Consider the following 12,948-nt stretch of genomic DNA (forward strand, 5'->3'; position numbering starts at 1 on the left):
TTTGGCATGTTCTCTGTGTTCATAGTCCCATGAGATTTACCTGAAGTTCATTGGTTTTCATTAATCACCCCGCTTTGCAGACATAATCGTTATCACCCTTTTGGGATAAGGGAGACAGTGTACATAGGTTTTACAGCTCACAGTTGACTAACTGAGGACTGTGCCCTTTGCCACCATGACCCCACCAGCAGGAGTGTACAAGGTATGTTAATATGCCTCCTGGTGACAAAGTTGGGTGGTCCTAATAAACCACTGTGGGGCTCCTTACTCAGACCTGTGATTTAGATACCGTGGTGCTCTCCTCTGTTGTACTGGAATCCTTCTTACCACCCTTGAATTGCTCTATATAGCATAGATTTAGGGCTACAGGAGTAATGTAGATCTGGGCGGGGCTCCTGCTACTCTGCCAGGTTGCATATGTAGCTGACTCAACACCCGGAAGGGAGGGCTGTGCCCGAGGCCAAAGGTTTCCAGACCTGTTTATCTGGGTGGGATGAGGCAAGTAGAGACTTGAGCAGGCTGTTCTCTGGAATACAGAGGAGTTCCACACCCATCCAGGTAATCACATACACAATACAGCACGTGGTTGGTGGGTGCCGTATTCGAGAGCTTTGTACCTCAATTTGAAGAATCCACAGGAGGAGTGCCTTGCAGTCTGTGTTGTAATACACCGTGCACATGTCTTCTTGTATCTCTGTTGTTCTGTTTAACTACCTGGGGACATTGCGGCACTTTCAGATAGCGTAATGTGTGCCTCTAGAAGATGGCATCTCCACACCTAATCTCTGTTTTAGTGGAGTCTAGGAAGTTATTCAAGATGTAATAGTTGTGTTTGTGTCAGTTCAGTTATTAATTCAGCAAGTATTTAAAGGCCTGTTTTATGCTAGGAATTTTTTATTGCTCTGTGTGAGCGTAGATGCATGTGTCCATATGTATGTGGAGGACAAATGACAGCCTTGCTTATCATTCCTCATGGAGTCCTGAGGTCAGCCTGCTTGTTCATGGAGAGCCTGTTTTTCTTGGTTACTTTGTTTCTCTAGGCACAGTCTCTCACTGGCCCCATCTTATGGATTAGGCTAAAGTGGCTGGTCAGCAGGTCCTCATCTGCAAGGCTGGAATTACATGCCTGGCTTTTATGTGGGTTCTGGGGATTGAACCCCTTGCCTTGGGGTTCAATGCAGCACAGGCACACTTTCCACACTGATTGAACTATCTCCAGCCCTGTGCCAGGAATTATTTTAAACACCTTAGAACAACATAGAGATGTTCTCTTGGATCTTAGTCATTCTCAGAGAAGGAAAAAACAAAAGCAATAAGGATATAAAAATTGCGATTTTTAAAAAAAGATAATGCATTCAACATTATGAATATAAGGAAAAAAAACTGTAAGGGAGCTATAACATGGTTGAAATTTTAAAATGATTTTTTTATCGTTTGAGAATTTCATATATTTATACAATGTATGATGGAATCTCCCTGCCATTACTTCCCTCCAATCCCCCCCAGTGCTTCCTACTCTATGACCATCCCAAGTTCATGTCCTCTTTGTGGTTTTTCTTATTAATAACCCTGGAACCTGATTACTGCTGCTGTATGTATGTATGTATGTATGTATGTATGTAACCATAAACTGAGACATAGACAACCTACCAACAACCATGTCCCCAAAGGATAAAGGCTCTCCTTCCCTCAGCAATCATCCCATTATTATAGCGCCCCTGCCAAGGGTGCAGCCTTGGGGCCCCAACCCCATGTACACTGGAGTTGTGACAGGCTTCGTCTCGTGCAGGTAACCACTAGCTTCATGAGTCAATGTATACAATAGCCATGGCATGTCCCAAAATCAGCATTTTATAGCTCTCCTCCCAATGTACCAATGTGTTCTCTCCGGCCACTCTTCTCCGTTGTTAGCCACCGTTGACTGGGGAGAGGTTAATACAGATGGCCTGTCCACAGCTAATGTGTACAGTTACTTATATTTGGCTCTTTGATCGGTGAAAGGTTCAGGCTTTAATGCTGATCAGCTCTACCTCTTTAAGAGACAGACCCCGCCCCCTGACAACAGTCAGGGCACACACAGGGACGTGCCATCACCATATCTCTTCTTTCTCTCTCTATGGCGACTGGCCATGGCGGTCAGCCATTTACCCTGTTTCTCTTCTCCTTTAGTCTCCCTACTCTGTTGGGCCTATAATAAAATGGTTAATATGTCTCATCTTGCGCCTCCTCTTTTTCTTTATATCTAATTTAAACAAAAACATAACAATCAGTCTCTGCTATAACTTCCCAATGTATTGTTTTGTTTTCTCTTTTTAAGTAAAAAACATAACACCTCTGCCTCCCCAGTGCTGGGATTAAAGGCAGCCTCTACCACTGCCTGGCAGCTGCTCCCCAGTGTAAAAGGAAGCTTCTCTGACCAAAATTGAGAGCAACCAAACTTGTGGCCATAAACATAAATATTTAATAGGCAGTTTGACAGCATGACCATTTAACGTGACAACAACAGTTGGTTTTCCCCACCCCAACCACAGTCTTTTGACCAGGTTTACAGTAGTAACAAGCAAACTCCTCCTGTGGAACAGGTCTGGTTGGTTTCCCTCATAGCAGTTAGGGTACTGTTAGACCAGTAGGTCCATCTTGCCAGACAGATTGGAGTAATGGCATGCAGGGTGCAGCGGTGGGTGAGACATTGATGTCTTTTTTCCCCCCGAGCAGTCTGCGTTGCACCTTCTCACATCTTGTAAAGTAGACATCAGGGAGAGTTCGCTGGTGAGCCAGGTTGATTTCTCTGTGTCTTGCATTGAAAGTGAGCGGTTGTGTTGTGTTCTCATTCCCCCTCCCTGCTAGGGGCTTGTAAGATAGCGTTTTCACAAAATGTCAGCACATGGGTTTGTGGAACTGTATGAATGCATTAAGGAGAGGAGTAGGCATTTAACTGGCAGGCTGGAAGAAAAAACTGTCACTTTCACGGGTTAATCAGGAGCTCTGTGGCATATTTGACACTCAACCGCTCCCAGACTTGCCTACATGGAATAACCTCTCTGTTTTCACGAATGAAATATTTGAATGGCTTTAAAATATGTGTGTAATGCTGGGTATGTGACCAGATGGAAGAGCACTTCTTGGCTAATGAAAGTAAACACTCTGCCACCAGAGTTAATGCTGCAGCTGTAGACACGAACATGTTCTGGTCCATTATATTTTATTTTTGAGTGTGCAGTATTTCCAAGTTAAGCTTAAATTGGGTTTATATTTGAATTTTCTTATGGATATTAATTTTCCCTGCCCTTATTGTCTGGAGTTTTTAAACTTCATTTAAGATGGATGCAACTGTTTACATTTTTCAGAAAGTTTCCCAGAAGTCTTTTTCACCTCCAGTTCTCCAGGGAAAAGTACTGCACAAACAGCTTTAGGGTGTTATATATGCATTTTAAAGTAAGTTGTCGGCCAGGTTCAGGGGTTGCTATGGTTCTCAAGAATCTGGGCAGCTGCACTGAATTGGGGATTGTTGATCCTGCAAGAACATCATTGACAGTGGGTTTTGTGGTGAATGGTGTTTGGTTACTGTAACTGTGTGTGCATTGAGGACATCTCTGCCACATGGCAGCTTATATAAAGCTCATTTTGTGTGTGGTTGTGTATGACAGAGAGAGTTGATTTTAATCCTTTTTTTTCTTATAGTGGTGGGGAGATTATCTTTTGAGGTATAGCATTTTCAAGACCGTGTCTGGTGCTAGTGACAGAGCCAAGATGTGGACCCAGCTCCAGCCACATCAAGCCCACACACTTTCTGTGTCCAGTTGGCTTTAAGGAGGAGCATGGTGATACGTGTTTGGCATCAGTATCGGAGCATGGCACATCTCGTGTTCTGACATCGATATCAGAACATGGCACATCTCTGATATTGACACATCTAGTGTTCTGGATTTGGGGGTAATTCTCTGAAGAACCTGTGTCTTTACCTGCCCATGAATTGATTTTCAACATATGCTCAGCGAAATGGTGCTGATCTCTGAGGATGAGGTCAGATCTCACTTTGACAAATGATTGTGTGATTACATGAAGACTAAAGAGGGTACAGGGCCTTCCCAACTCCCCTGATTCAGACCGGGAAGTTGAAGAGTAGTTGCTGCTGGGGTGTTTGTAGATCCTCTCCTCTAAGGTGGTGGTAAAGTTTTCCCAACTGGGGTCAGTCAGGGTATCCTTGAAAACCATTTGATGAAAGATCTTAAATTAATTGATATTCATGGAGTGTTCCCAGGAATCAGTGTGCCCATGTACACTAATGTTAGTGAAGTGTTCACAGAGGTCAGTGTGCCTATGCACACTGGTGTTAGTGAAATGTTCCTAGGAATCAGTATGTTTACCTTTGGCTCGGAACAGATAGAACAGAATAATGGTGGGAAAGCCCACAGACTCAGAGTTTGTGATGTGAGGAGCAGGAAGGGAAGGTGGCCCCTGGCTTTATGTGTGCTGGGGCACTAATGTGTGAGCCCATGCTCTGGGCTCTGAACTCCATGCTTTGAACAATTCATGCTCTGACCATGGCTTAGTCCCAAATGAAACCACATCACACTTTTATTTAGGGTGATTTTGGTATGTTTCTAGTAGAAAATACAGTTGTTCCAAACCCCCACTTCCAGGAGACTTGATGCTGTGAATTTGGCTTAGGGGTTGCAGTGGGTAGTCCCACCATAGCAATTACAGTGGGTGGCCCCGTGATGGGGTTTACAGTGGGTAGCCCCATAATGGGGCTTTGTGCATGGTGATCTGTAGCTTGGACAAAGAAGAAAGGGAAGGACCAGACAGGCACTTAGATATAAAAAAACAAACTAAACACTAAAACTATTCTCCTCTGTCATAGAATTTTTATGAAGATTTGTTGAAATAATATATATGAAATGCCTTGAGCTTCACGAGTGCTCAATAAATAGTTTTGTGTTATTATTACATCTTTGTTGCTATTGCTATGTATATATGATGCATGCACAGGAGGAAGGCTTCTGTGAATTCGTAAGAGATGCTATGTGAGTTTTATGACATTCATAAATCACAGAATTATATGGCAAATGTGATAGCATGTAAAGCAGACAGGTTAAAGGGTTGATCATCTAATCAGAGTGTTAGGATGATTTGGGAGAAGCGTTGTTCTAGAGAGAAAAATGCACGAGAGCTGTCATACTCGGCTCGCTCTTAGCCTCTGGTATAGAAGAGGGGCCTGCGTAATACTTGGCATTTCTGTCTGTGTGCTGTCCTTCCTTGGAGTCCCTTTGGAGTGCTTTGTGGGAAGGCAGAGGGTGTCAAGCTAGAAGGTCATGGGGTCATTAGCAGGTGAAGCAGATGCAGATCTAATAGACATTGGCTAGGGCTTTCATCACCTGCAGCCCTCTGTCTGGGGACTGGGATTCATGGCGAGGCTTAGGCAGGAATCCTGGTTGGCAAGGAGACCGTCTAATTTGGTGATAATGATGCATGGTCACAAGCCGTCTCCTGCAGGAAACTCTTAGTGTGAGAGGCTCCGGATGTTCAGTAAGTTGTCCGGGTTTGGGGTACCCATTGTTCTCATTAGTAACTGATGGAAGTGGCTTAAGTTCCTTTACCCCAGCTCTTAATTACCCAGGGGAAAAACGCTCATTCAGCAGATTATTCTCAGGAAGAACATGTGCTAGTCACCTACTAACTCCCCACCCTCTTTACTCTTTATTAGATTTTTTTCATCATTTAGTTAGTATGAAACTTCTGGGTTGCCCAAGGACATGGGACAATGAAGACATGTTTCTTTTACATTTGAATCAAACTAACTTAGTGATCTTAGTGAGCAGAGGAGCAGCCTTGTTTAAGAACTGTTATCACCAGTTGTACACATTCCAAATGGCAGAGAGTGGGCTGAGCTTTATTCTTGGCCTCCTTTGCAGGAAACAGAGGCAAAAAGGCTGCCAACCCTGGCTGAGAGATGGGAGCCTGAGCAGGGGCTATTGCCTTCAAGTTTCCGGTTTCTTTTTCTTGCATAAAACATGGCTGTATATGAAGGGAGAGTTTGGAATGAGCTTGAATGCACATAGATGGAGAAGTCACAGGCTGGCAGGGTGTACCAGGGCATTTCATCTCCCACAGCATTCCCTGCTCTTGGAATCTGGGTACTGCGTCACAGAAATGTCTCGTGCATCCCCCAGTTCTCTAGTGAGGCTGTCACTGGCTCTGTGGCAACTGTGCTTATAGACAAAAGTGCAGATGATGCCCAGTGCCCTTTGAACTTTGGCACCATGAGATACTGCTGATAGACTCATCAGCCTGTGGAAGGGGCTGTAGGGACTGCAGCAGAGGAGGCACTGGTAGCCTGGTGAAGGACTTTTGGGAGGACACACTGTATCTGAAACAGCCATGGTAGAGAGAGCCACCCAACCAAAGCAGGGTGTTGAGCTAGGAAGAGTACCTCACAAGCTCTCCTACTAACGTGCAGGGCAATGGAAACCAAGAACATTCTCTTCAGATATCCAAAAACACTGAAAGTAAGACTAAATCTGAGTGTTGATGGGTGCTATGTAAGGCTCCATCATAGAGTCAGGGGCAAAGTAAATGAGAGGGCCTGGCCATGTCGCGTAGGGCTGGTTGTTTTAGGGTAGCTTTCTGGCCAGAAGGTAGAACTAGAAAGAATAAAGTTGAGCAGAAATCAAAACCTGGACAGTAATAGCATATTTCATAATCAGCAGGTAAAATGGTGTGGCAGGAGAGGAGTGGGTACCAGAGCTGGGAGGGTAGGGACTGTCACTCAGTACACAAACGCATGTGGGTTTCAGGGAGTTCCTGGTGCATGGAGGGTGGCCATGGCTTTTTCCAAGCCTGTACCTGGGACTGGAGGTTCTTTTGTCTTATAGGTAAGGAAACAAATGGTCCTTCCTGTTTCACAGTTGTTGAAACCAAGGCTCGGTAAGGTGAAATGATGTCTGGGCACCATAGCTGGTAACTGGCAAAGCTGGGAGGTGAATCCTGGGTTTCTCTTGCAACCACTGTTTCCCAAATAGAAATGTTTAAATTTCTGCAAATTTATCACATTCAGATTTTATCAGCAAATGTTCCTTCTTGCATTGCTTGGGAATCTAGAAGGATTCTTAGTTGTTCTGTGGTCTAAAACAGATGATAATGGCATATCTGTGTCAAGTCCTCTGTCTGGTTATAGCAGGAGGAAAAAGAAGGAAAGAAGCTGTGTGTGTGTGTGTGTGTGTGTGTGTGTGTGTGTGTGTGGTGTGTGTGTGTGTGTATGCGCGCGCGCGCGTGCGTACATGTGTGCACAGTTCTAACAAATAGATGCCTTGAAAAGCTTCTGATGTGTTGACTGAGCCCCTGCTTGCCAGGGACTGAGTCATGCTATTCTTTTACTCAGCTGAATACTAGTCTTGATTGAATCTCCTAGCTTAGTGACTTGAGTGAGCAGCTTCCAGCCTCAGTTTCCCTAACTGTAAGAGGAGTACTGCAGGTTAGACCAGATGGTCACTGGCCTATATAGGAGGGAATGGCCATATGTGCTCTTTTGCCCTGGCGGCATAGTGCTCCTTCTAGTACCCGAGGGCTTCTGTTAGGCAAAGACAGTGTGCCAAAGGAAAGGGCCCTTCTGTCAGTTGTCCTGTCCGAGTTTCACAGAATGGCTTTAATTGAACTAATCACGAGCAGCAGATCTCACAGCCTCTGAATACCTGGACAGTTTGTATTTGCCAAAGAACCCCAAAGATTCCAGGACCCAAATGGCTTTTTGGTGGCTTTTCCCTGTTGTATAGGACTACCGAATGAAATTAATACTGCTAATCCCATTCCTGAGTTCTTCCCTCCTCTACCCTGGCAATGTTGTTCAGGATAGTGTTCTGAATTTCTCTTTGTTCTGTGGTGTTTCCTCTTTAATAATAATAATAATAATAATAATAATAATTATTATTATTGCTATTATTTGATTTCATTTTTATTAAAGATAACAGTGCGGTTCTTGTGGTCAGGCCATTTAAGAAGAAACAAAGTTTACATATTTGCTATGATTTTCTGTCTATAAAGTCTAACATATTTATGACATTAATATTGTAGCACACTGCTCTGGGTACCAGAACAGCATGTTATATACATGATAGCGGTGATTTGACTGAAAAAATGTGTCCCATGGTGACACTATCTTTAGGCATGCAACTAAATATGCACAGATTAAATGGGCTAGTGGGCTCCCAGGCCTCTGGTTCTGAAGGCAGCTGGGGGGTAGGGAGGGTAATGCTCAGGGTGGAGGCCCAGGGCCATGGCATACCTCTCAGTTATGTTCTCTGCTTCTGCTTGGCTAAGGTCCACTTCAGCTGCCTCTCTCCTACTTACATAACGTCTCTGTTTGAATTTGCTTCAAACAGAAGCACCTGTGTGGACAGCGCCTGTGTGTTCCCCAGGGGGCAGACTCAGTAACCTGAGATCACAGCCCAGTCCTCTCCTTACTCAGGGGCCTTTCTGTTTCCTTCATTGTGTGATCTCTGGCCTTTTTCTCACCATGTAGAGACAATTTTAGGAGAAAGGATTTATTCTGGTTCTTTCTTTCTTAGTTGCTTTATTTTTATTTTATTTGCCTTGGTATTTTGTATGTTTATGTGAGGGTGTCAGATCTTGGCGTTACAGACAGTTGTGGGTGCTGGGAATTGAACTTGTATCCTCTGGAAGAGCAGTGGGTGCTCTTAACCTCTGAGCCATCTCTCCAGCCCCACCCGACACCCTCTCCCCGTTGGTTTAAGAGTTGGCAGGTCATCATAGCAGGGAGGGGATTCTGGTGGTAGAGAACAAGCAGGTCAGTCTGTGGCAGCAGGGGTGTGAGGCACAGCTCATCTTGATTGGTCAGGGAGCAGAGAGAATGGAACAGAAACAGGGCCATGCTATTCCTGTGAGAGACCTGGCCCTGGTGGTCTTCCCCAGCTCCGTGTCATGTTCAGAATGTTTCACAACCTCCCAGAACCGCATTGTCAGCTTGGAAACAAGTGTTTAAACACAGGAGCCTGTGGGGGACATTGTACGCTAAGACTATGAAAATGGCAGCGTCACCTCCAGTTTGTTGCTCAGATCTGTTTAGCGTATCATCACTCTTCACAAATGCTTCCTTCCTTCAGCAGCTCTCACAGGCCTCTGGGATTTCTTGCTTCACTAAGCATTACAACTTTTCACACAGCCTTGTGACTTATCACTGTCCATAGATTATTCTACCACTTTAAAACAAAAACAAAAACCCATGTCGCCTGTGGTTTGGGCGGAGCCAGTGATGTGGGAGTGGCTTGGCTGGGGGTATACAGCTCACATTACTCAAGGGGCTGTAGCCAAGTTGTCCCCTAGGCTATCATCTTCTGATGATTTGACTGGGGAGGATCTGGTCAAGGAGCTTGTCCTAAACTATCTCAGGAGGCTCCAGGCCACCTCATTGGTCATCGTGATGGTGTTGCATAGCAGCTGGCTTATCCAAAGTGGATAGTGAAAGAAATGGACCAACAGAAGACCAAGACAGAAGCTGCAGTGAGTGCCCTTTGTGACATAATCTGGGAAGGTAAACCATTCCTCCTAACAATGGTGACCAGCCTCGATATCCATGAGAGTGGCTGTGACTGTAGAGGTCTAAGAGTATTAGAAAGAGAAGTCCCTGGGGCCATGCTGGAGGCTGGCTGCAGCACCTGCCTTGCTTTTGCACTGTGTGTGTTCTGTTTTCCACCTAGCCAGGTCTGTCCTGGTGCTCAGCAGTGACTCTCACCTGTCAAGGCTCCCCGTTTATTGCTTATTTGTTTCTCCACACCAATCTGTCAATGTTTAAGCAAATGGAGCAACTCAGGTCTAGAGGAGCTGTGTATCTGACTGTACAGCCACTCTGTGGCCCAGCAGAAAACCATTCCTGGTTCTTTCTGGATATAAGTGATGTGCTGATTTTTATTTTATTTAACTACCTGCTACAGTGTGTTTCTCATCTGTCAGTTTTGTTGATAATTAAGAGGATCAACATTTCGGTAGCCAGTCATTACTAGATCCAGGTATGCAGTATTCACATTTCATAATTTCAAGACGGGAGATGGTGTAAGATGTTCTAACCACCTTTGTCCGTTCAGTTCTAGACCTTTATCTGTTCAGCGGTTGCCTCTCCAAGGCCTCTGGTTGATGTGAGGGTTGTACTGGATGGACATGGATGTACAGGATGAGGTCCACCTGTGCACAAATTTCAGCCACCTTTTCCTCCTTCTGGGGGGGGGGATTCACCTGGCCCCTCCTCTTATGAGAAACTTTCTGCTAAAATGCTTGCCTGTCAGGTAAGAACAGCTGTAGGCTTCCAGCATGGTGGTGTTGGCTATAACTAAATCTCCCCAATAAGTGGTTCCAGAGACTGAGCCTTAGCCACAGAGGGGGAAAAGGCTCTTGTTTGACACAAGCATAAAAGTTCTGCTGGTTGAATTTAATAAAGGAGCTTTGGTTTCCTTTTTCCTTTTTGAACAAAGTTCTTCTGGCCCCTGTGTTTGGCTTTGAAAGTGTCGAATGAGTCTGTGTTTCTAAATCCAGTCTTTCTCCTTTTTTCCTCTTTAAAAAGGGGAACACTGCAGGTGGCTCTCTAGAACTGCAGGCCTCGACTTTGCTTTCCTTCTCATCATCACTTTCGTGTCTGTGGGGGACTTTCATACTTATTCTTGCAGTGTTCCTTGGAGTTCTAAAAAAAACTTATTAGGGCTCAAGATAGCGTTAAAAGGATATTTATCAAGGATAAGAGTTTTTTTTTATTTATTTTTTGTCAGTTTCCCTGCATGATTAGAAGTTTATGGACTATTGGTTTGTTTCTTCTTTAAAGTACTGTGTATGTGCATACATATGCTCATGTTAATGCACACACACACACACACACACACACACACACACACACACACACACACACACACACATGCACGCACGTGGAGAACGGTGGAAAGGGGAAGCTGGGAAGGGGATGTGTTAAAGATTTGAGAATGTTCTTTTCAAAGGCTTTCCTGCTCCTGGGAAGTGATGGAGGCTCCCTATGTACAGTGCTACTTTCTTTAGCAGTTCTACTCTGAGGCACATTGTTTCCTCCATTGATCTGGGGTGTTCCCTCCTGATGCTAGAATCCTGTAACATTAGAATGTTTCACATTGTGTCTGTATCTATATGGATAATGAAAAGTTTCTGCATCCCAATAAGCCTCTTCACCGATGCAGCAATCCAAATCAGACCAAATCAACCCAAATTTAAAAAGCCCTTATTTAATGGAACAGCACTCCCGGATGGCCTTCCAGCCTCCAAGAGAGGGCACAGGAGAAACTGGAATACTATACACCTGCTTTCTTGGAGGGACAGTTCAAATACCCTGTGGGAGTGGTCTTGAGCATCTCTGGGGGAAGGGTCATTTTTGGAGGGCTTCCTGAGATGCAGCAGAGTTTAGAGAGAGATAGGGGTATATGGATGCTGGGGGCTGGGATGAAGCTTCCACCATAACAACTAATACATGACTATCTTTGTATAAATATACCTGCATATACAAAATATTTGTAGAAACTTCTATATTTGTTTCTAGCACCTTCTCAGTCCCACTGTCACTTTGAATAAAAATTCACGGAGAAAAGGACACCTCAGGAAGAGTTGTGGTTAGGCTGCTCCGAACAGTTGTTCAGGTCCATTTTAAAGCCCCAAGAGATTCTCTTTGCCAGGAATAAATACCAAAGGTACATATCTACCAGAAAGGAAATAGGGTTAGGAAGAAGGAGCTAGATGGATGCGCGTCCTGTGGGTGGGGCTTCCTTATCATGTGGGTGGGGCTTCCTTATCATGTGGTAAAGCGCCATTTTGCATGCAGACAGAAGGCACACAGATGCAGGAGTGTGCACATGCTAAAGGAATGGAGGGGGTACCTGTTTCCCTGGCCTCCTCACCGTCTGAGAGGTGTGCTCCAACAATAGGCATGCGAATTATCAGAACTGTGCGGGGCAATCAGCTTTGTCCAGCGCTGCTGTGGGTCTTTCCTGCATTGTTACTCAGAATCCTTGTCCCCTCTGCCCCACTCCCTGACCACTGTGCCACCCTTCAACTGCAAAGTAGGGGTGTAGGAGCCCAGTGCTGTAAAAGAAACTAGGGTATGCTTCTGCCTCGAACAAACTGGTATTCTCAGCTTGATTTCATGAAAGGGGCATGATAATCACATGTTCTGGCTCTTTTTCTGCTTCCATGGCTGCTTAGATTCCATAAGAGTGTGTGGGGCTGGGGCAGCGAGTGGGTAGATGTATGTGTGTGTGGAGATGTGTGGGGTGTGTCTGTGTGGTTTGTGTTGGCAGGGGACATGTATGTGTGTGATTGCTATCTTCTTTGTATATAACAGAAACACTGAACATTACAGTGGCTTAAATACATATATTTGCAAATTCTGACTCTGCTTTCAAAAGACAACCTGTTCTTCAATTTAGATGAGACTTGGTGGCTTGTTTGTAATGAGCAGAAAAATTGAGAGTGACAGTGTGCAGCTCAGGAAAGTCCATCGTAACAGACCCTGGCTTTCGCCTTGGTGTTCTTGGATGGCTTACTCTGTGGGAAGACAGCTGCCATCCTGAGGTTCCTGGACATGTCACACAGAAGCCCATGCAGTGAAGAACTAAGACTTCAGCCAGCAGCAACAGGGGACTTAGCTCTTTGCTCAAAGACTTGTAAATGGATGTTTCCTCCCCAACCAGGCGAAGATGACAGATGTCCCAGACTCTTCTATAGCCTCCTAAGAAAGTGTGAGTAAGAAATGCCTCTAGCCAGGCGGTGGTGGTGCTCGTCTTTAATCTCAGCACTCGGGGGGCAGAGGCAGGCAGATCTCTGAGTTCCAGGCCAGCCTGGTCCATAGAGTGAGTTCTGGGACAGTCAGGGCTATATAGAGAGACCCTGTCACAAGAAACACCACTCCCCCCAGTAATGCCTGATTTC

The 12,948-nt window shown here is 45.0% G+C and overlaps 1 protein-coding gene across 1 annotated transcript in view; it reads left to right on the plus strand.

The window, feature by feature from the left end:
* The window catches only part of Mb21d2 (Mab-21 domain containing 2), a 106,376-nt gene that overhangs the window by 60,762 nt on the left and 32,666 nt on the right, over nt 1–12,948 (plus strand). The gene's annotated exons all lie outside the window — the stretch shown is intronic.

Source organism: Cricetulus griseus, chromosome 4, assembly GCF_003668045.3.
Source record: "Cricetulus griseus strain 17A/GY chromosome 4, alternate assembly CriGri-PICRH-1.0, whole genome shotgun sequence".
Taxonomy (NCBI): Eukaryota; Metazoa; Chordata; class Mammalia; order Rodentia; family Cricetidae; genus Cricetulus; species Cricetulus griseus.